The 27,133-nt window shown below is 36.1% G+C and overlaps 1 pseudogene; it reads left to right on the top strand.

Annotated features, from left to right (window-relative positions):
• LOC124527256 (L-gulonolactone oxidase-like) overlaps positions 1-17,940 on the top strand; it is a 35,653-nt pseudogene extending 17,713 nt beyond the window's left edge.
• The last annotated feature ends 9,193 nt before the right edge of the window (positions 17,941-27,133 follow it).

Below are 27,133 nucleotides of genomic sequence, written 5' to 3'. Positions count from 1 at the left end.
GTTATGTCCATTTTACCTGTGAGAAAACTGAAGCACATAGATATTTCCAAATTCCAAAACAAGTAGTAAATGACAGGGCTGGAAATTGAACCAGTAGCTATTAGGCTCCAGGACATCTGCTCTTTACTTCTATCATATGCTGCCTCCCTAACTATATACAGACAGATGACAGATAGATTTAAACAGATTATTGAAAAATAAATGAATTAAGAGAGTGAGATGAAATCAATGAGAGAACAGGGTGGGAGACACTTGGCCTGGCAACATGAGTGTGAAATTCATCTAATTTAGACTGGAGAATGGTAATAGACCTAAACAAAGCCTTTACCAACAGAAGAGAAGATTGGTAAGTAAAATTGGGAGCTAAGGAGGTAGTCAGAGAAAAGATGTGTAACTAGTGGTCAGAATTTCATAGCGGGGCAGTTTCATGGCTTTCACACTCTGCCTGGCATGTGTCTCTTTAATACTATTAATACTCTATAATACTGGGTAACCACAATAAGATACCAACTAACATTTGAATCATGTAATACTTTCTTTCTCTTACATCTGATTCCATTAATTCATTTATTCATAAATTTAACATTCGGTACCTTTTGTAACCAGGCACTACTGTGTGTACTTGAAATATAGTGATAACCTAGGCAGAGAATTTGATTTTCTAAAACATTCTATGGTTTGTACAATTATTGGGAAAAATCTGTTCCTCCACCCTTAAGCTCAATTGGTAAACATCAAATAAGTACTCAGAGGCAGTCACTCAGACAGGAAGAAGGACATGTTTCTGATCACTTAACAAAATGAATCTGAGGTGGAGGGTGAAGAAGACATGTGAGAAAGTGCCAGAAATCAGTTCTTCTATGCACAAATTTCAATGATCCCTTCATTTCAAGAAAGGCTCCCATAATTCCTGAAAGCTTAAAAGAGACACAGATTTTACTCATACTCCCCTCGGAGATAAGAGAGAATGATATTCTCATTTCTTCCCTAAGCCTGTCCAGGAAGGGCCAGTTCCCATGAGAACAGGAGGTTGCAAACCAAGAGGAAAGATATGAAAGCCACCTAACATCTCAACTCACTTATAACACCCCAAGTATTTCTGGGGAAGATTTTAAATACCCATACACAAAACCTGTCCCCATTAAAGAGATGGTATGTATCTTCAGTTAAAACACTACTCAATTCTACATCATCCCCCAAAGATTCCACTGAGTAATAGAAGGTATTTTTTTAATGGTTATTTTTTGGGAGAGAGAGAGAGACAAAGTGTGAGTGGGGGAGGGGCAGAGAGAGAGGAGACAGAATCTGAAGCAGGCTCCAGGCTCTGAGCTGTCAGCACAGAGCCCCATGCTGGGCTCGAACTCAAAAACCACAAGATCATGACCTGAGCTGAAGTCAGACGCTTAACCAACTGAGCCACCCAGACGCCCCATGTTTCTAATAACTTATACAAAACGAGAATACAGTACTATAGTAACCAGTTTGAGTGCAGTGATTATTCTGCTCATCTATACCACTATTACAATGGAATAAAAGTATACACATTTACTGCTACTTTATTTTTCCGCTTCCCAAATTACAAAAAATAAAAGACTGATAAACATTACTAAAAGCTAAAATAAAAGTAACAGCTAGCTGAAAAATTAACCCATTTTATATGTGAAACAGACGCTCTGAAAAAGGAAGCCCTGTCCTTATCCAAGATAGTATAAAGTATCTGTGGCTGGTGCTGTTCTTAAAGTTTATGACTTTGGGATCCTTTCACATCACACTCCTTTTCATATACACTAATCTTATAATGATGCAAAAAACTTGTACAGTCCCCTAATTGAAAGAAAAGTTACATATAAAGTCACAAAATATTTTCCTCATCTTTTTATTATAAGAATGTTATTTAAATGAGTCTTATTTATGTGCCAGGTATTTGATTTCCTTTTTTTTTTTTTTTTTTTACTGATATAGGTGAATATATTTGGGTTTATTTCTGTTTCTTCACATGTATGCACTTACACGTAGTGATTTATAGCCTAATATGAAAAACATGTTATATTTGAGAGGGCCTGGGTGGCTCAGTCAGTTAAGCATCAGACTCTTGATTGTGGCTCAGGTCATGCATGATCTTAAGGTGCTGAGCATGGAGCCTGCTTAAAATTCTCTCCCTCTTCCTCTGCCCCTCCCCAGCTTGTATGCACCCACACACACATACATGCACACTCTCTCAAAAATGAAACAACAAAATAAAATAAAAACATGAATAAAAATTCTATGTCTGATGTCATGCAACTATTATTCTGAAAGTTAAAAATATCTATTCTTTCATACTATTTTTCAATGAAATATCAGTGTCTATCTAAAAAAAACCAACCTTATAAGATAGAAATAAAGACCTCTAAAAGGGGAGCAAGGGGAGACAAAGAATAATGACAATAGTAATAATTCACTTTCTGATGAAAGAATGGAGAATGAAAACATAGTTGGATACTTGCTTGGACAGCCTTTTTGTCTTAGGAGATGGAATCTGAGAGTACTTAGAGGTTGATCTCTGTTGTTATAGAAAACACACATTAGCAAAGAGCGAGGATTTCCTAAGCACCACAAAACATAGAATTGGGTCCTGGAAATGTTGATTTTTATTTGGTTGCAAGTCATTGAAACCAATAATCTTAGTGGGAGATGATACACTTAGCTCACTAATCCAAGGAAATATTTCACAAGCCAAGCTTCAACACCTCTGTGTTCAGATCTCTATTCAAAATTTCAAATTACCAGAAAACAGACTGAATGAGGTGGTGGCAAGAGTTCCCAGCTGGGTCATTCTTGTAACTTGTGGTAACGTGGGGGTGGGTCACATTAGCAGAGATGTGGCTGCCAAGGACACCATGAGTGTCAAGGGAAGAAGAGGGAGTTGCTAAACTCCCAGAAGCTATCTTAAATGGTAGTTACTATAGAGCTGGCAATGTTTAATCATTTGTTCAATGTTACCATCTTCAGACCATGAGCAAAAATAAGAAAAGATGGTGTATACAGAAAAATAATTTCCTCTCTCTAACTCAGATCCCATGTGATGAGGGAGCATAATGCAAGCTGAGGTCAAAGTATAAGCTAGCATCACCCCTCCTCCCCACAGGTAGAATATGTGTGATATTCCTCAGACAGTCCTAGCTACACAAGAGCAAAGGAAAGGGATTTAAGTGCTTGCCATGGTAATGTGGGAAACTAAGGCAAATAAAAAATTAAATTCCCTTACTGCCTATAGCCCATTGACAAGTCTCTGAAACCAGCAGAGTGACTCTAGGAACTCAGCTGCCTTCATGATGACACTTTGCTGGGGGCAAAAGAGAATCTTAGTTCAACATTATCCCTACCTCAAGGATCCTGTAAGTCTACTTTAACATATAAAAATTCCTTTGGAAACTTCCTTTATCTTAACTCTCCCAAGTACAGTCATCATACTCCAAACTTATGGCCACCTGATATACATCTGAAGGGTCTCATGACTGAGGTTTTACTAAACAATAATAAATGGCATTTGCCTAGCAACAGCTAGCCCCTCAATGTCCTGGAAACCTTGATTCCAAAATTCCTTAGAGACTTAATCTATCCCTAACCCCTCCCAACCTGAGGGTATGTAATCAGTTACCAGTTATTACCCCAGTGAAGCTCTTCTTGCCCATGGCTCCTGTCTCCATGCTTTAATAAAATCACCTTTTTGCACCAAAGACATCTTCAAGAATTCTTTCTTGGCTGTCAGCTCTGGACCACCCCACCATCACTCCAAAACTTCATCACCATGTATTTCCACAATGTATGTACACAAACATCTACTCAAGTACTGTAATAGTCCTAGCTAAATATTTGGTAAATTATTAGGGTGTTGGTTAGTCTGCTTTGAGCAGGGGTGATATACTAGTCACTTTAATTAAATAGAAGTTTATTTCTAATGTTATAATATTATTTCTAATGTTAGAGTACACTAGTAAGAGGTACAGACAAAGTAGAGTTGATGGGTTTTGGAGTGGTGGTTGTCCACAGCCGACTGCTAAGAAAGAATTCTTGAGATTTCTGTGGTGCAAAAGAGGTAATTTTTTTTTAAAGCATGGAGACAGGATCTGTGGGCAGAAAGAGCTGCACTGGGGTTGTGAGGAGTGACTGGTAATATACTATGCAGTTGTGGGAGGTAAAAGCAAAAGGGATGCCTCCAGAAGCACTTTCATATGCTAAAGAGGACTCCTAAGATACCTGAGGCTTTGCTATTGTCAAGCTAAGGTTGTTTTTCCTCTAGCAGGCATTAACATTAAGAGAGTAGGGGGTTCCTGGAGAAATGTTATACACTGTATTTGCCTCAAGTAGTTGTCAATGAGATGCAGGTTATAAAGAAATTTAATTTTACCTGCCCTTTACTTTTTGCCTTTATTCCCCGCATCACTATGGAGGGGAAGTTGATATTAGGTGCCCCAGGAAACTGAGTCTATAGGTTTCTGGAGATTAGGCTATTGATAAAGATTGCCTTTTTCTTGTAACTTACTAAGATATTTGTAAACTGATGGAAACTCATGTCCTGTTTGACTGTGATGTCTATCAGCTACCCATTTGTTTTCTTTCCTTTCTTTTGTTCTTGGGCAGCCAGGAATGCCTGAGTATCACACCCCCCACCTTGGGTGGGGAGTGCTAGCTTATGCTTTGCCCTCAGCTTGCTTTATGCTCCCTCATCAGAGTGGCACTGTCATTCTTAACATATGACTTCCATGTGTGAATCCAAACCAGCTACTCCTTTTTTTTAATCACCTGCCAACCAAGGAGAAGGGAAAAAAGGAATTAAGAAGCTCATGCTTATTCCTTTTAAGGAGACCTGATGATGACTGAAAGCACTTCTGTTCACTTCTGCTGATCAAAGCTTAGTCAAATGTCCACACCTAAAATGCATGAGAAGCTGAAAAACAGTGTCTAATTTGGTCAACCATGTGGCCTGTTTATAACTGTTACTATGGAAAAATGAGATTGGATGTTGATGACAATAAACAATCTGTCACAAAGCTTTAAGAAGCTAAGAAATGAGGCCATCAAAATAAATTAAGAATGGGAAATGTAACAAAGATATAACAAAACCAGAAGTATGAAAATGAAAACTTATAATTCTCAAATAATCAAAGTAACATGGAATTTTCCAAAAACAGAGCCCCCAAGTTACAACAGAGATTTCAAGTGTTTGTTGAGTGAACCTTAAAATGTCTCAAGTTTCTTCTGACCCTGAAAAATAGTAAAAAAAAAATATGATTTTGACCTAGTTGTGATACTTACAGTAAAAGCAGATGAATTGTAACAGTTATAATATATATCTTACTTTTTTGAATTTTGGTTTTAGATTATAATATTTCCTAAAGCTTATCATTACAGGATGATTTTTGTTAAAAAAAATAGTACTATTGATGGTATTTTAAGTTTCATTAAAGAGAACTTAAGATAATGCTAGTTTACTCTGCCTTTATGTGCATATAGCTCTTCCCCATATGCTGGCAGTTTCTTGAATTACATGGAGTGTCCTTTGCAATGGCAAATTTCAAATCATGCAGTATATAAAATATAACTCTTATAGAGTTATATTTATTTATTATAGAATCATATCAGACACTTCTAGAAATACAAGTGCCATATGTCTCATTGATTAAATGGCAATAGACAATTTCCTTTTGGAGTTACCTATTTGTATGCATGTATGCATTTAAGTAACTGTCCATGTTAAGGAAAATATGACTAGATATTTCAGTCAAATATTAAAAGCCAAATATTCTACAGTGCATATAGACACTTTACTTTTCCAATCAGATATGACCACTGGAGACAATAATCAACAAAGATCATCTCCAAATGGAAAAAACAAGGAGAATTTAACTGGCTGGCTGAGATACCTAATTCACTTATGTATTTAATTACTTATTTATGCCATTATAAATAATATATATTGATTATATCTTATGAATATACTGATGATATTCATTCTGTTTTATGGTTAAAATAAAATTCCATTATTATGCATTTTATTGCTCAAATTGTTCTAGCTTTGATCATGAGGAACTTCTTGTGGTTGACTCCTGTGTTCTATCAACAGGTTTCCATATTTTATTAAGAGTTTTCATACTTTCTTTTTTTTTTTTTTAATTTTTTTTTTTCAACGTTTATTTATTTTTGAGACAGAGAGAGACAGAGCATGAACGGGGGAGGGGCAGAGAGAGAGGGAGACACAGAGTCGGAAACAGGCTCCAGGCTCCGAGCCATCCGCCCAGAGCCTGACGCGGGGCTCGAACTCACGGACCGCAAGATCATGACCTGGCTGAAGTCGGACGCTTAACCGACTGCACCACCCAGGCGCCCCAAGAGTTTTCATACTTTCTGGACAAGATATGTCAAGCTCATATTATATTTTCCCTGCCTGAGCCCTGGAATCAACTACTTCTTAAAGAATCCACAGTTCCTTTTATTGGAATCTACTGGGTTCTTTTTATGCTCACTACTGGGATGTCATTGCTTCTATGTGCTTTCAGTAAACATAGCCAGGAAATGTATGCATGCACACTAATCCATGCATAAGCACACATCTATACTTCTTTATCTGTCTATCTGCCTTCCTATCTATCTACCTACCTATCCATCTATTTGTGAGAAGCATATTTACTAACTAGATTACAGCATTTTATGTACAGTTCTTTTTGCATTTAGGTTTCCAGTTAAGATAGTTTTCCAAAGTTAATAAAGTTTTTTTTTTGTTGTTTTCTGCCCTACCCACTTCATTTTTTTATGGGAGTTTTTTTTTTTCATGTTTATTTATTTGTGTGTGAGAGAGAGGGAGATTGAGAGCACAAGAGAGCACAGAGGACCCAAGGTGGGCTCTGTGCTGATAGCAGAGCCCAATGTGGGCTCAAATTCATGAACCATGAGATCATGACCTGAACCCAAGTTGGACACTTAACTGACTCAGCCACCCAGGCACCACTTCCCTACCCACTTAAGTGTGGTTTTGTTTTTAATTTTCAATTTACTTAGGTTTATTTTTTAGTGTTCATATTCTGTTTTTATTCCCCCAATAATCTGGTTGGCTTTGTTTGTTTGCTTAGAAACATAAAGAAACTTATGAGCTACAGCACTATGGTTCTAAGAGTCCAGAGCCACAAAAAAGGATATACTCAGAGAAATGTCACTTCTTCTTCATTGCTATTACACTGGTCCTATCTCCTTTTTTTTTAACCCCTTCTCATACAATTTCTAATAGAATGTACATACAGAAATCATCTGAAATGACCATCGATTTAAAGAAAATTTATACTTTTAGTTCTTACTTATATAATATATATTATACATATACCTGCGCTTACAGAGAAGGAGAGAGAGAGGTCCTATACATTTATTTCATCTCAAATTCACCACAGTTTGTATTTTTGTGTTTTCTTTTTTTTTAAGATTTATTTATGTAATCTCTATACCTAATGTGGGGCTTGAACCCACAACCCAAGATCAAGAGTCACAAGCTCCACCAGCTAAGCCAGTCAGGCACCACTGTAGTTCTGTGTTTTCAATCAGGCAAGGTGATCAGAATAAGTTTATAACAAAAAGTATGAGTCTGTTTTACTCAAATAGTCTAGGGCTTGGTGAAAACAAACCCAAAGTCTTATTATAAGTATGTCCTAAATGTTTCATAAGACATATTTATACTTAACAATATTTTGTTGCTTATCTGAAACTTAAATTTAACTAAGTATTCTGCATTTTATGTGATAGGCTTATCTTAGCAGGATAGAACTAGATCAGTTCATAAGGTGATATTTCATGCACACCTAGAGTACAGAATAAGAGTCAAAGGTTCTACACAAACAGGGAGCTGGATCAAATTCTAAAGAATATATATGCAATGCAGTGCAGTTTTCTTTTACAGCTATAAACTCATATATATCTTAAAATTTCAATGTGATTTCTGTCAAAGCCTATCATGATCCAAGAAGAACGGGGACACTTCCTTGAATGGCTCCTATCACTGCTCAGATGCTTTGGAAGACTGGGCTCAAAGATTAGGAACAATTCTGAGAGGCAGTGTGGAAGCTACTTTGGTTGCCTTCAGAATCATTACCCTAATTCTGGATGTTCTTGATTTCCATCATGGGAATCAGGTCTGGAATTAGGGAGAAAGGTATTACTCAGCCATCAAAAAGAATGAAATCTTGCCATTTTCAATGACACGGATGGAACTAGAGTGTATTATGCTAAGCGAAATGAGTCAGTCACACATGTGGAATTTGAGAAACAAAACAGATGAGCATAGGGGAAGGGAAGCAAAAATAAGATAAGATAAAAAGAGAGAGGGATCCAAACCATAAGAGATTCTTAAATAAAGAGAACAAACTGAGGGTTGCTGGAGGAGAGGTCAGTGGGGGGATGGGCTAAATGGGTGTTGGTCATTAAGGAGGACACTTGTTGGGATGAGCACTGGGTGTTATATGTAATGATGAATCCCTAAATTCTACTCCTGAAACCAATACAACACTATGTACAATATGTTAACCAACTTGAATTTAAATAAAATCTTGAGAGGCACCTGGGTGGCTCGGTCAGTTAAGCATCCAACTCTTGATTTTGGCCTAGGTCATGATCTCGCAGTTCATGAGATCCAGCCCCACATCAGACTCTGGACAGATGCTGTGGAGTCTGCTTGCGATTCTCTTTCCCTCTTTCTCTCTGCTCCTTCCCTGCTCATGAGCTCACTATTTTTCTCTTTCTTTTTCAAAAATAAATAAATAAACATTAAAAATAAAGAAATACAATCTTAGAAGGAAGAAAAGAGAAAAAGAAAAGCAGTTTTCTAACTCTAACAGACAAAGGCTTAAGTTGCTGTTTTAGTTCTTTGCCTCTGTAGAGAATGGAGTTGAGGATTTCATAGTGGGGAAAGTTTCAGAGTCAGAAAAACCTTGCTTCTTTGGCTATTTAAACTGATATTTAGGAAAAGAATTCAGAATTCAGGTATATGTTCTTGAAGTTTTTCTTTGACTTTTTCCATTTGGAATTTTTTGATGATTATTTTGGTGTTCCTATCAGAATGATATTCAGAGAAAAATATAGAATTATCTACCACTTGAGAAAGGGAAAAATAGCTGCAGCAATGGTGTAGGAATAGTGGTATTAGTAAAAGTCACATAATAGCATAGTTTTCAGAGGGCAACAAAAGTTGCTATATTTTGTATTCATCCCTCAATTATATTTTGCCACTACAGCTTGTGTTACAGAACAAATGGAAAATTATTACTAAGTGCATGTATTTGTTGTCCTAGTTTATGAAAGATCATCAGTGTTTTCAAATTGTGCGTAAGGAAAAGTAAATTATTTAATCAAATTGTGTTGGGAAATAGTGAAAAAAAAAGAACATAATTACGTTTAATGTATTCTCCAAGGTTAAGCATAGTAATTTGTTTCAGTACTTGTAGTACATAGGGGTATTTCTAATATGTTTTCTTCCAGATATTTATCTGCCAATATCCAACTCATTAACACTAGCTATTAATATTTGATTTGGAAGAAAAAGATTTAATTTGTAATATAAGTTAAACCAGATATTAGCCAGTATTTATACATTTTAAAAAGTATCAGCAGTCCTTGCTGTATGTAAAAGTGCAGTACAATACTCTGCAAGCTTAACTGTACTAAATGATCTTACTAAAAATGGGGAAAACTACAGTACATAAGCCCATGACCTTTAAAAATAGTAAACTAATAGTAAAAAAATAGTAAAAAATAGTAAAACTAATATTTATTTTATATGCTGTAAAACATTAAGAATTAAAGTGTTTTTATTTCTCATAAAAACACGTCAAGGGGTACCTAAGAGGCTCAGTCTGTTGAGCATCCGACTCTTGATTTCGGCTCAAGTCATGATCACAGAGTCATGGGACCAAGCCTAGCATCAGGCTCTGCACTGAATGTGGAGCCTGCTTGAGATTCTCTCTCTCCTTCTCCCTCTGCCCCCACTCACTCTTACAAAAAAATGTCAGGAGTTTGAATAGTGTTTGCCTTCTTCTCATCATGTATCTGACAATATGGAGCAAGTATCTTTTCTATGACTTGGAAAAGTATCTTATTCCCTTCTAAGTTTTGATCAGTTTCAAACATTTATCCTTTCTATTTTCAATGTCATGAAATACCTTCAAAGTTCCTTTAAATGTGAAGTTATTGGCCAGTGTCAGTTCCTTTGAGATATTTTGATTCTTTTTATCACAACCACTTTCTTCATTTGCATTGATGAGTTTGCCTCACTAGATTCTCCTAAAGGCTCTCAGGCTTTTCTAGAATTTTATTTATACGATATTCTACTTCCAGCATTATCATTTTTTGTTGTTTTGCTGCATTATCTTTGTTGGCCAGTTTCCTCTTTTGATTATCCATCTTGTAAAATGCCATCTGAGTTTATCAGGGAAAACAAAGAGGCAATGTGACTATAGCTTTGCTTTCTGTGTGTGAACTGAATAACACACACACAGTAGCCAATCACTAACAGACTCTGAAAGAAGTGACGTGATTGGTCACTGATTCTGATATGCACCAATTATTTACATAGAGATTTGTGGGCTGAAGAGGTAGGAGCAATGTTTGCACTTTATGTGATGATTCACAGATAATAACTGAAATTTGAATCATATTTTCAAAGGGCTGGGGTTAACTAAAGTGTTGTGAATGAAATTTGTTCTTATCCAAACTGCAAAGTTAGGACTATTTGTATCTACTGCAACCAGAACTAGGCTGGTTGTTAAATTTAGTCAGCAATGAATGCTTCCCTTATTGACTGATCAGGTGGCTCACAGAGGCTAACTTAGAAAGGACTTAGCTTTTGCCATAAGCTTCACAAGAACCCCCCAAAACACACCAATACCCAAGCAAATGTAGAATATAAGTAAAAATAGCATACTTATTGTGAAAACACAACTTGGTATGCTTATTGTGAAAACGCAACTTCAAGACCAGTGCCCTAGTTGCCCCAACCATATGGACAGGCATAATCTTTTCATATACGGAAATTCCACTATATCGGATACTATCAGTGATAAAGCTCAGGATAGAAAAAATTACTTTATAGAGACCAGCATTCAGCTGGAACTTTGAGTTCATTACTATCTTAATAATTATTAGCCAAGCAGTGCTTCTACTTTCCACAAAACTGTTGGTCTATGAGTCTGCCAGCTCATGTCCATTACTATTAACATTATTCATAATTATTGAACTTGGCACAATGTCTAATCCCATCATACCATATTTCACTTTGTTCCTATAGAGATCATACCCATTCCTCCAATTCAGAATTCTTTCTTACCTATCTAAGCACTTATGCTCTGCCACATGGGCTCTATTCTAAAATACGAAGGAATTTGCCAAATATGTGAATATTATGCTGACATTACAGCTACAGTTATGTGCACTTCTTCTATCAATTCATTCTCCTTCCATGGAGAAAATAACAAATAACTTCAAATTGAAAATATTTATAAATATTTATACACAGTATATTTGTATATAAATACGTAATATGTACATTCTGAAAATTTATGAAGGATTTACAAAACCTGAAAGTTCTTAACAAAAAAAAAACACAATTTTTAATGGAATAGAGATAAAAGACATCTTTCTCCCAAACTACGGATCCTTTAATTTTTTTTTCTATAAAAACAAGAAAATACGTGTTTGTTTTAAGGCAGATACTAAAACTTTGTGGTTATGATCTACAGGAAAAGAAAGCCCTGAAAAACTTATTCTCAGTAATCAGGAGCTAATGTTAAATTCTTTTATCTGACATTACCAGAGTTCAAAGATTGTTGTAAATGTCAGTAATCAAATCTACAAAGGATGTCTCTGAGGATGGGATTAGGAAGCAAACACATCCTGAAGTCAACTGTTAACCTCAAATTATCTTTCTATACTCCAGCAAAACATCAAGGAGATTAGAATCAAGGAAAAACCTCACTAATTGATACTTACTAATAAAGGTCAGCCACAAGAAGTAATTAGACCTCTATGAAAACCCAGAAGACCTAATCCTCTGCCTGTGTTGCAGTCTTCAACTAGAAGCCCTTAGAAGACACTGCCTCACTATGAGCGAGGGGCATCCATAGGCTGTTATAACATGAAAGTGTTGAAGATTAGCAAAGATAAGCATTAGGATATGAAATTGGGAGAAAAGCAAATAGGACATAAGAGAAAAGAATCACCAAGTGCACCAGAGTATCACTTTCAAACTAAGATCAAGTGAGGAGTTATATGTTGATGTCACAGTCAGATGGGAACAGACAAAATTGTAGAACCAAATGATGCATTTGGAGTGAAGAATTCTCAGTTAATATGTTGGGCCATGTAATCATGGGATATGTAAGGAAACCATCTGACCAAAAGTTGGATACTAGGCAATAAGACTTAGCTACTCTTACATGTTCCCACATGTCTCTTCTAAAGACCTAGGATTCATACTCCTTACCTTTTTTTCTTTACCCTCAAATTAAAAGCATGCTATAAAATACAGCATATAAAATAAAAGCATGGTTTGATTACCAGCTGCTTTGGAAACACTCTGACCTTGGGCAGTGTAATATTTGATTTCCAAGGACAATATTTCCATGAGTTTGGAGGCACATCAGTGGACATTTGGACTTGAAAATCATTCAGTTTTCTAACATTCTGGGGCATTTGTAGTTTAATGAGGCCTAAATAATTTACTCTACTTGTCTACAGTGAAGTTTTGACCTCACTCAAGTAATATAGATCATTATTGTTCCTTCACTTCTTTATTCAAAGACTATTAATGGCCTATAGCGTGGCAAGAACTTTATTTTCTATTTATTAGGAATACAAATATAAATGAGAAAGATTTCCTACTTTTAAGAGTTTAAATCCCAGGGAGTCTTAAAAGATGGGGGGAGACAGAAGCAGAAGATTCTAAGATCAACTTCTGAGTACATTAAGATATGGACTCAAACACTTGTTGTCTTTCTAGAGGTGTAATTGCAGTAGAACTCAGTATATATCCTTAGCCTCATGCAGGCAAAAGTTTTTTGCAAATCATGTCAATCAGCACATGACATTATTAGATATGGGGCTAAAAGAAGATAGTGTTTGGAATAATGTAGATTGTACAAAATTGTCTGGGGTAGATATTGATCCTCATAATTGCACTATACAGTAATGATATTATATAACATCAGCATTGGCATCCATCATTTTATTTATATTTATTTTTTGTAGTTTATTATGTACATATTTATGTGATTATATTTATATGTATTAAATTTTATTATGTATTTTATTCATTTGATATTTATTTATTGTCTGTTTTGTGGCTGTATGTCAATGTCGTATATAAGGCAGGCATTTTTTCAGTTTTAGTCTTTGCTGTATTGCTAATGCTTGCAATATAATAGATGCACAATAAATATTCATTGACTATTGTTTCATGTAACAGCAGGAGTAGGGCTCAATTATCAGATTTTTCTTACCCCCTACCTGTCAATGCTATATGCAGAGAAATGCATCTTTGAAGGGTAAAACCAGAAGTAGTGTCTGTGATTTGACATCACTTATTTTGTTGGCTCAGGGAAAATTATCATGTCTCTGGTAGCCATATGGGCTATAAGCATGAAGGAAAGTACATTATTTTGTGGAGACGTTAAAATTTTACTGTGCTATTATCGCTTGATAATGCAGTGACACTTTACAAAAAATTTTTTTTTTTGCAATGAGAGATATGTGCATAAAATTGACATGCATTAAGTAACACTGAAATACATACACAAAAGCTATCCACACAACTATCAATCTTCTGATTACATCAAAGATAATGTCAATGTGCTGTTGTTATGTTTTTTATACCTCATTTATACTTGCTAATCTCCTTTTATGGAAGAGAAAGCAGGCTTTGCTATTACGGCCTTTGTTAGGCAACAATATTTGACTGGAATTTTAAAATCTTGTTTGCTTAGAATTTATTTTGCATAGTTATCTTCTATTATAGTAAGTGATAATGTTTCTAAAAATAATGACACAAATTTTTTAAAAATACTTATCTATGTTTTAAAAAGTTAGTTGATTTAGTGAAAACTAAACACTCTGACAGGAAATACTTGGACAGTGTTAAAGTTGTAAAGATGATATAAAAAAAGACTTAAATTTGGAAAACACCAATTAAAATCCAGGGAGGTAAAACTGGTTCATTATTTGTCTTGAAGCATAATGGAGATATCAAGACCAGAGCTTGGTCCGACCTTAGGATCAAGGTCTTCATGATGTTGTATAAAGACCACAAAGAGATTGTCCTAAAAGGAATTTCTAATTCTCCTTCCTCAATCTCTACAGCTCACACTGCTTGTTCAAATAACAAATTTATTGTCTTCACCTTTCTTAAGATTTTCTGATCTTGATTTCCTGCCCAGTCTGACCTGTGGCCATTGTGCTTGTCAATTGGTTTTCATCTTTCAATTCTGACTCTGAGACCAATACACTCTAAATTGCTCCTGCACTTCAGCTTTGACATAATTTTTCTACATCTTTGAAATATCTTAGATTATTTTTTCCCAAGGCCGATACAAGCCCTGTGTTTTCAACCATCCTACATTCTCCCTAGGCGGAGCTCTTCACTCTATGTTTATAAAGGTGCAACCCAAGTGGACAATTCTAACTATTGTGTTGTATCACTCTACTCAGAAATGGATTTACCCTGACAGTAACGAAATATAAATATCACCAGTAAAGACAACATTCAAAACCATGTAACTAATTATTTTCCGTGATTTTGTGTTCTTTTCTAATGAGAGAAAGCAACATCATATAAGCTTCATACCACATAAGCTTGATAGCAGCTTCAAATATAACAGTAAGAATGATTTAGGCATTTCTGAAACTAATGTATAATGATATGTCAACTATACTTCAAATAAGTAAATAAGCAAATAAATACGGATGTTTCAGGCATATTAGAAAATAATAAAACATATATAAGAAATGATGGGTAACAATTACAGTTTGGACACTGAGGATTGAAACTATCTATCCTCTCTCACAACATATTTGCTATAATAACATGATTTTATTATTCCGTTACCTTCATTAGCATAACTTTACTATTCCATAAGACTCTTTCTTATACAGGAAAATATATTTATTGTTTACAGGAGGAATTTCATGAAAGACTCATAAATTCTTCAATATAATCATCAACAGTTTACATTGTTACGACTCTGAACATTTAGCTCTCAAATCCTTGCTTTCCTATTTCTACCAATCCTAGATAGATATACCCTGATTCTTACCTAATCCTCCTCAATCAATCCTCCTAATCAATCTTCCTCATTCTCCACATGGAAATACCACCTTAAATCAAACTGCAAATACTCAATAAAATTGAATCTTGTCTACCCTCCATGGGGCATTCACAAAGTTCTGTTGAGATGGTTTTCTCCCTTACCATGGTAAGCAATGAACTCAAACCTGTCTTATGAAGAGCTTGTGTTGGTGATATTTGGGGAGCCAGCATACAACAGCTTATAAGCCCTTTTATGTATTCACATACCTGCAAAGAATCATTTTAGTTGTAAACTTCTATAAATTATGACTACACTAATGATTACGAAGATATAATTTGCATATATATGTATATATATATACATATACACACATACAGATGACTCCAATCTGACAGCATCCATGGTTACTTTCATTAATTTTTTCATCACCCTTTGAAAGATAGAAATCAGAATTTTAACATTTAAGCACTGAATGTGAATTTTCTACAATTTTTAAAATTTCTTCTGAAAATAAATGGTCTTATGAAAGTAACATTTGGTTATTTTTATGGGAAATTTTGGAATTGATTAAATGTAATTATATGTACTATTTCTTTTTCTTTCAGAGTCTTAACCCACTGAATTTTAATTCCAGAGATAGGGGAAACAGAAGGTCAATTAAAGAATGCTCTGGTCCCCGTTTTCAACTTATTCAATCTAGTTTCTTAATATTTGTGATTCCTTCTCCTTATTTTCCTGATAAAATGCAATGCTAGTTGCAATGGCAATGGCTCAAGTCTGCATAGAAGGGAAAGACAGCATGATGACACTACAAAAATAATTATCAATTATTGGGAAATACTTCACTCATCTTTACTGCCACAGAGACAGAACAAAAACCTTCCACCCCTTTTCCATTCTGCATCCACAATATCCTGCTTCTTCTTTTTCCATTCCTGTTGGTGCTGTTCATTTAAACCAATTGCATTTTTGCAACCATGTGTGTGATCATTACGTGGGGAGGTAAGAAAGAGAATGCATGAAAATCGAGGACCCTGAATTTATTTTATTTTATTTTTTTAATGTTTATTTATTTTTGAGACAGAGAGAGACAGAGCATGAACGGGGGAGGGGCAGAGAGAGAGGGAGACACAGAATCAGAAGCAGGCTCCAGGTTCTGGGCCATCAGCCCAGAGCCCGATGCGGGGCTCGAACTCACGGACCGTGAGATCGTGACCTGAGCCGAAGGCGGACGCTTAACCGACTGAGCCACCCAGGCGCCCCGAGGACCCTGAATTTAAATAGGGACTCTGCATTCCTCTGTGATGCCTGCAATAGTAATAAGCCTAGTAATAGTTCATATTTGTGGTATTTGCTTTCAAGATTGGACATAATAATATATTACTGGAGAGGTAGGAAGAAAATACAGAAAAAGGGTAAGGACCAATTTGTTGGGGGAAAATGAGGAATGTGAAGAACCTCCTCAGGTTAGGTCAATAAATAGGCCCTGACTCTGCTATCAAGCTCTTTATGAGTTAATCATTTAACTTTGACCTTTCCTAAAAAAAGAAATGTGATCTTTGTTTAAAGAAATGTGGAGGCCAGCTGCCAGGCCTCCCAGCTGACCTGCACCCACAAATAGGCAAACATAGCCTAGCCTTGTCCAACTTGAGAGCCCTGTCAGACATAACGGTATGGATCATCATTGGGTCCAGAACACACAATACAGGATCCAACATGGCATCCCAGCCACTCAGGTGGTGGCACTGACCCTGCTAATGGTCCATGGGACCATTCTTGAGTGTTCCGAGTCCAGCAATGCAGAAATGTTCCAGGGTGTGCAGGTGCACCCGGGCTCCCTTGGAGTCATCCTCACCTTCACCCCAGTCCCAGTTGCAGGAGATCTCATTTGCCTCAACCCTGAAAGAGGTTCTTGACAACCTAGACAGTCACCTGAAGAAATCTGAATACTTTTGCTTTCCTCTGGTTCCCACACCATGAGAAGATCAGTGTCATCCACCAGGACCACACCAACAAGCCTCCCTCCTCTTCAGCCAACTGGTTTTGGAACTATGTTATCAGATTCTCTTTACTAGAGTTCTTGCTCTGGATCAGTGCCTTCCTGCAGGGTCTTGTGGGATGGATAAATCACCCCTTTTGGCTCCTGTTCACGTGGAAGAAGGAGAGAAGCAACCTCGGCCATAAGATCTTCACCTACGAGTGCCCCTTAAAGCAGCATGTCCAGGATAGGGTCATCCCCAGAGAGAAGACCAAAGAGGCCTTGCTAGAACTGAAGGTCATTGTGGGAGCCCACCCCAAGATGGTGGCCTACTGCCCTGTGGAGGTGTACTTCATCCAGGGGATGACATCCTGTTGAGTTCTTGCTTCCAGAGGCACAGCTGCTACATGAATATCATTATGTACGAGTTATATGCAAGGATGTGCCATGGCTGGACTACTGACTGGCTTAGGAGACCATCATGAAGACAGTCCAGGTCCAGCTCCCCCTCGGTCAAGGCCCACAGCTGTATATTGAAGGACTTTTGAGAAAATCTATCTAGCCTTTTCGAAGTTCTGTGTCATTTGAGAAAAGCTAAACCCCACTAGGATATTTCTGAATGCATATCTGGAGAAAGTATTGTACTGAAGCAGAAACAGGAAATAAATTGAGCCTACCCCATCCCCCAGGGCCAACTCCGGTTAGGTTGAAGGCTCAGTGTCCCACTGGCCTGATGGGGATCATACTTCTTTCTGCTGGCCCTCTGCTACAGCACCCACAGTGATGAGCCTAGATTGGGCAGGATTCCCCACTGTCCTACTTCCTTTGTCATCACAACAACCCCATGCAAGGAAGAGCACTCACATCCCTATTTACATCTCCATGTGGCAGCGCCTTTTCCTGAACCTACAATCACTACATTCTGTTTTCCCAAGAAATAGTGAAACCCCAAAATGTTCTGTATAAGAGGTCAGGGATTCAGTGATTCAGTTCAGGGATTCAGTTCCATCTGTTGGCTAGGTGTCTGTACCTCTAGGGCCCCATTAACATATGTTTGGGCACAGTAGTGGGGTGTACTGTGCTCTGCCTCCTTTCATCCTTGAGGGTTTTTCACATGTTCAGGTAAATGCCCACCTGCCCTGGGATTGCCCTTTTCCAGTTTCTACCTATCCACTTGACCTCTCATAACCTGACCTTCAAGCATGTCTGTTTCAGGGGATATTTAGGGAGTGGGGCTGTCCTTGCCTTCTTTTTTTTTTTTTAATTTTTTTTAATGTTTATTCATTTTTTGGGAGACAGACACAGCATGAGCAGAGGAGGGGCAGAGAGAGACGGAAACACAGAATCTGAAGTAGGCTCCAGGCTCTGAACCAGCAGCACAGAGCCCGATGCAGGGCTCAAACTCACAAACTATGAGATCATGACCTGAATCGAAGTCGGATGTTTCACCAACTGAGCCACCTAGGCCCCCTGTCCTTGACTTCTTTTAAATAAAGACATAGAATTGGGGAAAAAAAAACCTTTTACTATCAAAAATTTCAAAATAAACAAAATCAAAAATAAAACAGGTTTGTATAGCAAAAAAGAAAAAGAAAAATTATAGAGGAAAATGATTTTTCTAGATTATTTTCAAAAGAAATGAGTAGGTATACATCAAGTAATTGCACCTTCATATAAGTATGCTAATATTATATTGCAAAAAGATTCTGTGAAACACCACATGTATACATGCGATATAAATATAAAACATATTTCTGTTATATGTTAATATTTTTATACAGTTTGAATTATTTTTACATCTGTTTCTACCACCTATTTTAGTAGTCTGTTTGGATTATAAGTTCTAAGAGGTCAGAATCTTTGAGTTCTCCAAGTCAATTCAATGCATAACTAGAATTTTGAAAATCTGTGACAATTCCATGACCTAAGATACTCATTTTCAATTAGAGATATCCCACAATTTGCTCTTATAGAAGGCTGTGTCACCCAGATGCATATATTTGCATTTGTTTATTAATGCCTTTATGTGTGCTTCACTCTGAGTAATTTGAGATTCCAAAATTACTTCTTTACTTCTTATTACTGCTAAAAGTAAAAGAAATTTATTAGCTTGATTGCCAGTCCAACATAAGATAAAAAAGTGTTTTTTTTTTGTTTTTGTTTTTGTTTTTTAGAATAAGTTAGTTTCTTTTTGGAGTGATCTGTAAGTCATATTCCAAATGTTTAAAACTGTCCCCCCAGCACACAGGGTCTCATTGCATGGCACTATTATCCTGCTGTTTATCCCATTAAGGAAAACATGGTTAAATACTTCAGGGGTTACAAAAACAACAAAATAAGCCTTGTCAGATGTCTTAACAGAAGGTAAAAGTCAGGAAATAATTGTTTCTTAAGTACGTTTCCCTCATAGTCTTTATAGGTCTCCCAGAATTGTGTAATATTAATATTTTACCTCTTCACAAAAGTTGAGGGGCAAATGATTTCACCATTGCTTTTCTCCTTGCTTCCAAACATTTGAAAGAGGAAATATGGCTCATTTTGAAAGTCTTTTGGACAGCAGCCTTGCTATTTTCAAAGAAAATATTAGAGCCACCAAACCTAAGACTATGGATTTGGGTTTCAACTTAAAATTAGAGAACCATTCATTTCTTGATTCTACTCTAGCAGAATATATCAGATCATAGGTATCAGATCATAGAAGGCTGTGCAGCAATGCTGAAAGAAGGAAAAATGCTATACTTTCAAGTCTGCAAAGACCAACAAAAAGTAAGACTATATATATTCACTGATATGTAAAGTTATTTCTGCTGAAACAAGGTCCTTTCCACTAAAAAAATCACAATTCTCTCTTTTGACAGGTTTGGAATTGTTACTTTGCTTTCAGGAAATCATGAAAGGGAAAAAATTAGTCCCCATGTTCTGGAGCAGAGGCACCAAGTCAAATAAAAGAACCTCTCTAAGGATCACACAAATGTTTTCATTTACATAAATCAATATCATTCTATCAATGTCTCATTTGGAAAGGATCAACTGTAAAAGAACTCTTTTGCTAATGTCAAAGGAGTCACTTAGGACAAAATTTTTTATCATGGATCTCTGTCAAACGTCAACATCATGCAAAAAGGGAAGGAATCCTGACACGCTTATTTGTCCAGCCACAACCCACATGAAATTAGTTCACACCTTGGGGAGAAGCCCAAGTTGTTAGTCCACCACTGGTACATAGAGTACCTTGGAATGATTTCAACACCTTCCACTTGGGTCAAATGAATGTTCCTCAGACAGACATGACTTTGCAAACAGTGGGATACAGGTCAGCCTTTGCTAGTTCTCTCAGCCAGGTTCCTTTGTGCTATTAACAAACTGTACAACCATATGGGATAGCCTTGGGCCCAAAAAGCAGCAACTTTGCATCTTCTACGTTGATGGAACTATTGCTTAAGTGTTTGATCTGAGCCCATTGTATCACAGAATTGTGTTAATTAGATACAGAATAAATGGACTATATTCCTATATAGACCAAGCTTTAAGTATCATGGTAACTTTTACTTAGGCCACTCTCTTTATAAAGAATTTCATCAATATAATTCTAGATGTAAATCATTACTATAATACTTATCTCTTATTAAAATTATGCTGGGGGGATGGGCTAAATGGGTAAGGGACATTAAGGAATCTACTCCTGAAATCATTGTTTCACTATATGCTAACTAATTTGGATGTAAATTTTAAAAAATAAAAAATAAAATTAAAACAAAATTATGTGAATACCTGCTCATGATTTAATATTGACTCATAAGATTAATATGAACCCTACAATAGTACTATTAGTTAAGACAAAAATCGAAAGGGTGTGCCAAAATAGAAAATATAATAAAATAGTAAATGATGTCAACCAGTTATGCTCACTTATAAAATTATATTGTTCTACATTTTAATATAATAAACTGTCATTTTTTCTTATCCTAACTTCCAGATAAGAGATTCATTCAGTGTCAGACCTCATGATGATAACCAGCTGCTGTGTGCCACCAACACAAATGGTATTTAGTATTTAGTATCAAGAAGACAATTCTAGACCTACATAATGTGGTGTCATTCAGAGCATAATGTCAGCTACCTGAATTATTTGGGTGGCAAAATTCTCCTTTCTGACATATCTGTAAGGGACATCTGTCACTTGTGTTGCAATTCAATCAAACAAGCTGATGTTTTGAAAAGATCAGAAAACTGTATATTTATTTGTCCATGTTATGCCTTTCTATTTTATGGCAGCCAGAACATGACTAGGCCCTCAGATAAACCTCTCAGGAATTTATATATTGAAGAAATAATGCGTAACACAAAAATAATAGTCAAAGAATGACTCAGTATGGTGACTGTGGCAAAAGTAGGGCCAGCATGGAGTTGAGAGTTTGACCATATTGACTGCCCACCCAGCCAAGCATCCAAAAAACTATTATTTGGCTGTCTGTGCAAACTAGATTCTCAGATCCTAGTGGTTTTCTGAGCCTAATCCTCTTGCCTTTCCATTGATTCCTAGAGCTATTTGATATCCCTTCAATAAATTCATTTTTTGCTGAATTCAAACAGAATTTGTCTCTATTGTTCTCAACCAAGAATTCTGAATGATACAGGCACATAGAAGGAATTATATCAGTGAGAGACTTTTATTCACTGGGACATTTTTATTCACAGTGCTGCTTTAATAACTATATAGCTTTATAAAAATGTCTTGAATAGTCATAATGAAATTTTCAGGTTGGGAGAATTTGCTAATGGTCAATATTTGCTGAAATCCTGAGAGAATTCTCCAAGGTTCTGCCTCTTCAATCTTAGAAGCCTAACTACATTTCTATTATGAATTCTGTAGTGATAGACAGCTACACTAAAGTGTCACATGTTTAAAATTATAACATTTTTCAATGTATTATTCTGCAGACTTTTATTAAAAATTAATTTTGATTTTTACTAATGTAATATAACTTATTAAAGCATAATTTGGACAAAGAATCCATTTTCCAATGAACCACCAAATACCATTATTTACCACTAATTTATAACACATGGCTTAAGTACAATGATAATGCATGTGTTTTATAAGCTAAGTGTGAATTCAGATCAACATAAATAATTATTTTGAAGGGTGCTTTATCAGAAATTATGTCCAAAATTCTACTCTGTATAAAAACAAGGCTTCACATTATCTATGTGAGTAATGTTAACATTAGACAGAAGAAAGTAGAACATAGTCAAAACTTCTAGAGTATGTATATTATTTGGCAATCTAACTCATAGATTAAAGTATCTGTGTCAATGGGGTGCCTGGGTGGCTCAGTTGGTTAAGCCTCTGACTTTTGATTTCAGCTCAAGTCATGACCTCACCATTTGTGGGATCGAGCCTCATGTCTGCACTTACAATATGGAGACTGTTTGGGATTCGCTCTTCCTCTTTCTCTCCCCCTCCCCACTCATGCTCTCTCTTCCTTAAAATAAATAAATAAACTTAAAATGTTTAAAATATCTGTGGGTCGTTAAGTAAGAAGAGAAAAGAACAGAGACTTTCCTCAAGCATATATATATATATATACACACACACACACACATATATAGGCTGGAATATATTGGAATTGACTTATTCCAGAGCAAAGACCTATCAACAAAACATGACTACAATTCCTTTTTTTTTCTATACGTTACTCAGTGCTTACTATGATAAATGTATTGACTATATTCCCTATGCTCTACTCTTTATCTCTGTGACTTTCATTTTATAACTGGAAGTTTGTACCTCTTATCTCCTTCACCTATTTTACTATATGCTATTGACTATTTTACTTTTTAATCATTTTATATTGGTTCATTAGGGGAGTAAGCCTGTTTGAGAGTAATCATGTAGACATACTTGTGATATAGCTAGTATATATTAAATAAATGTGGTAGGATACTTCTATTAACCATCCAAAGGTCCAATTGCCTGCTCTATAGATCCAGTGAAAATACTGGCATTGAAATGGTGAACCTGCATGAAGTTCTCTAGAATGTCAATACATTCAAGATCCCTTCTATGTATATTGTGTCTACTATGTTAAAGAGCAAGAGATTAGCACAGTCCTAAAGCTCTGTGTTCAATATAAATGTAAACTGCATTAGATCCTCCTCCTTGACCAAGATAAAAAATAATACATTTTCCATATCAACAGGACTAGCCATGTACCAGAGGCTATGTTGGTCTGTCCTAGTAAAGATACCACCTCCTCACAGAGACTGATTACACTACCCTTGGTTCAATTTATGATAGTCCATCAGCAGTGACCATGGTACTTATGGTTTTCTCAGGCGTCATTACAGTGAATTAAAATTTTTATTAGGGATACCTTCTTTAAATAATTAAGAGTACCACTTGAATCCTTCAAATTTTTGAGTGTGCCATGTACTTTTATGCGCCTTCCTGGGTTCCAATATGGCTTCTTATTTACTATCTTGTCCAGTAGCAATGGAGTCATTTGCTTTTTCTCAGACTTTCCTTCTATAATAGCTCTTACTTTACAAGGCATAGAACCAATACAAGTAGCCTACCAGCCAAAAATTATATCCAGCCTAATTTTGTACTCTGGAACCCAGCAAGTGACCACACTATAGATCTGTGGCCATTATGACATGAACTGAGGCCAGGTTTTCATTTATCATCTAGACTTTTTACAACCTCATTTTAACAAGGGGATATGATGGCATTTTGTGTTCTCTGTTGTCAATGTCAACTAATATACAGTATCCAAAGACCTTAAAAAGATATTAGTATCTCTCTTTCCTTTTATATTTCTAGTTTTTCTGTAAATATATTTATGTCCATTTGGCAAAGCATTGGGTGAAGAACTACTGAATATATTTGTATGTCATTTCAGGCTTCTATTTCAATGATCACAGTTTCCCTTTTAATCAATGGACTTTGTATGTCTAAGAACTGACTCAGTTCCGCAAACTAAGAGACTGATTTTCTATTTTATCTGACGTCAACCTTCTGCTTGTCTTGATCACTTTGCATTATGTAAGTCAAGCAACATACTTCATGACTGTTCATCTATCTTGTCCATAAGAACTAGGGGCGCCTGGGTGGCGCAGTCGGTAAAGCATCCGACTTCAGCCAGGTCACGATCTCGCGGTCCGTGAGTTCGAGCCCCGCGTCGGGCTCTGGGCTGATGGCTCGGAGCCTGGAGCCTGTTTCCAATTCTGTGTCTCCCTCTCTCTCTGCCCCTCCCCCGTTCATGCTCTGTCTCTCTCTGTCCCAAAAATAAATAAAAAACATTGAAAAAAAAATTAAAAAAAAAAAAAAAGAACTATTAGCTAATGTCAAGGCCTTTCTGATCTTACAGACATTACACAATTATGTTCACCTAGCCACTGAATTAAATGCTATCATCTGGTCTCTGCTATTCTGTAAACTTACAAGCCACAATGACAATGGAGAGCTCCATTCCGTAACATTTCCTATCCTCAACCCTGGCCTACAGAAGAAATACACCACTGAGCTACTCAACAATGCAATGGAGTATCCCCACTCTATTCACACATTTTATAATTTTAGACATGGGCAAATTCTCTGGGCCTTCCTAGGGAGTAGAATCAAATGGTACATTTTTTGGTCTTATATAATAAGTCAATTCTATCAAGTCTAATTTTCTGAACATTTTGAGCCCTTCCTCAATACACTACCAAGGCAGTTCTGCAATCCCACCCATTTAACCATAAGCCTTCTATTTTTCCAATTTAAATTTCCAATTGTCCCATTTCAACAGCCAACAGCATATACATATAAAACATGTTCCTTTTCCAGAGTTATCAGAGACTACTCTCATTTTTAAAAATCCCTATTTTATCCAACTATAAATTCTTTCCTCCCTGGTCCTCCAGTATCTCTATAAGCCATATTCCCAAATACATTATGTTGGTTATTGCAAGTATGTTGGCCAGACGCAGTAGTACTTTCATTGAATGATCACTTTCTTTCAGCAGTAGTGACAGTACCCCTCTCTTTAGGGTTTACAAAGATTTAACCTAGTTATTCCACTAGAAGCAATGAAAACAGTCTGAGGTAACACATGAGGACCACAAGCATCATCATGTAAGGTATCCCCTTCATGTGAACACTTTGCTTAATTTGTAAATTTTTTTTACACTTATTTATTTTTGAGAGACAGAAAGAGACAGAACAGAAGTGGGGGAGGGGCAGAGAGAAAATGAGACACAGATCTGAGCTGTCAGCACAGAGCCTGATGCGGGGCTCAAACTCACAAACTGTGAGATCATGACCTGAGCTGAAGTCAGACGCCCAACGGATTGAGCTATCCAGGCACCCCTACTTTGCTTAATTTCAATCAATGAGTAGACTTGCCTGAATGAGGAAAAATTTATGATCCAATGTTTTAAGAGGCATTAGGAACTTTCAGTCACCTTTCTTGTATACATTCCAGGTAGCACTGGTCCCAGTGGAATTAGATATACATGGAACAGACTTGAACCCAACTCAGAGTTTGGAGCTGAGCTAGTCAAGCTTAGATCAGATGAGTAGCAACCAACTCACAGACCACTGGGTGTAAAATTAAATAATTAGTATTCAAATCTCCTGAGTTTGGGAATGGCTGGTCATGCAGCAATATTATTGCAACAGCTGACTGTTACAGAATAGTATTCACTTCAGAAACTGAGCTATTAAATTAGCATATATAATTTCATAGTTTCTCCCAAGAGTCTGGTGATTTTATTATTTTAATATTTGCCGAACTAATGTGTCTATAAATCTAGAACATAGCATCTGTAGGTCACTGTTTATAAGAAGTACTATTCCCATAAAAATTAATTTTCCAATGCAATGCATATATTACAACAGAATGAGAGTTTAGCAATCATTTTTCCTAACTTATTTCAGATTCTGACCAAATAGCTAATCAGCCAAAAAATAACTAAATAGATAGATGTGTGAATGAATGATTGGATAGAATTTAAAAGAACTTTGGTTTTCTAGAGACTTACTTTTAAATGTTTGATCTACAACTGTTTAGTTTGTTCATTTTAGCCGACTGTATAACTCACTGAGATATAATTTTCCAACTGTATAACAGGAATAATCATACCAACTTCCACAGAACTGGTGTGAGTTTATAATGAGATATACATGAATTTGCATACCACACTACATATCACTGAATCTGAAAAACAACAGGCATTCAATCTATGCTGAATTTCCCCCCTCTTCTACTCCTCCTATCACTATATTTAAAGAAGAATAATACTAAACACTAATATTTGTATTATGACTAGCTTCATAACTTTTGTTCTCATAAGAAGAGAGAAAAGACCTAATCATTTTGATACCTCTATCTTAATTTTTGTTAGACTTGTCTAGGTATATTTTTAGTATGATTATGCTGGCTTATCCCATATGTATGAATAATTTGGGAAATCAAGGAAACCATCCCTGTATTTGAATGCCAACATGACAGACATTCTAGAAATGCACACATGGATGTTTATTTTGAATTATTGAGTTTTTCTGGCACTTTACATTGTGAAATATTAATTCATTTTGAGTGTTTTAAAAGATGTTTTGCATAAACAATGGCTACAAAAATGAAATGGAAACTCTAACCAAGAGTCTAAAATCACATTTTAAAAAGTGATTATCCATTAATTTAGCTTTTTCTAAGTGTTGAAATGGAATAAAATTTTTTAAAACAAGCAAAATTTCTGGTATAGACAGCTGCTGGCTCTTCCTTGACAGGTTTCTCTACTCTTCCATCACTGATATTTGAATTTCCTATTGACAAATTCACTTTTTCTTACT

Source organism: Lynx rufus, unplaced genomic scaffold (assembly GCF_022079265.1).
Source record: "Lynx rufus isolate CCGP_SWC_20201006 ecotype Redwood Valley unplaced genomic scaffold, mLynRuf1.p SCAF_5, whole genome shotgun sequence".
NCBI classification, from domain to species: Eukaryota; Metazoa; Chordata; class Mammalia; order Carnivora; family Felidae; genus Lynx; species Lynx rufus.
Note: the sequence above shows the minus strand (reverse complement) of the source record. Positions and strands in the feature narration are given on the sequence as shown.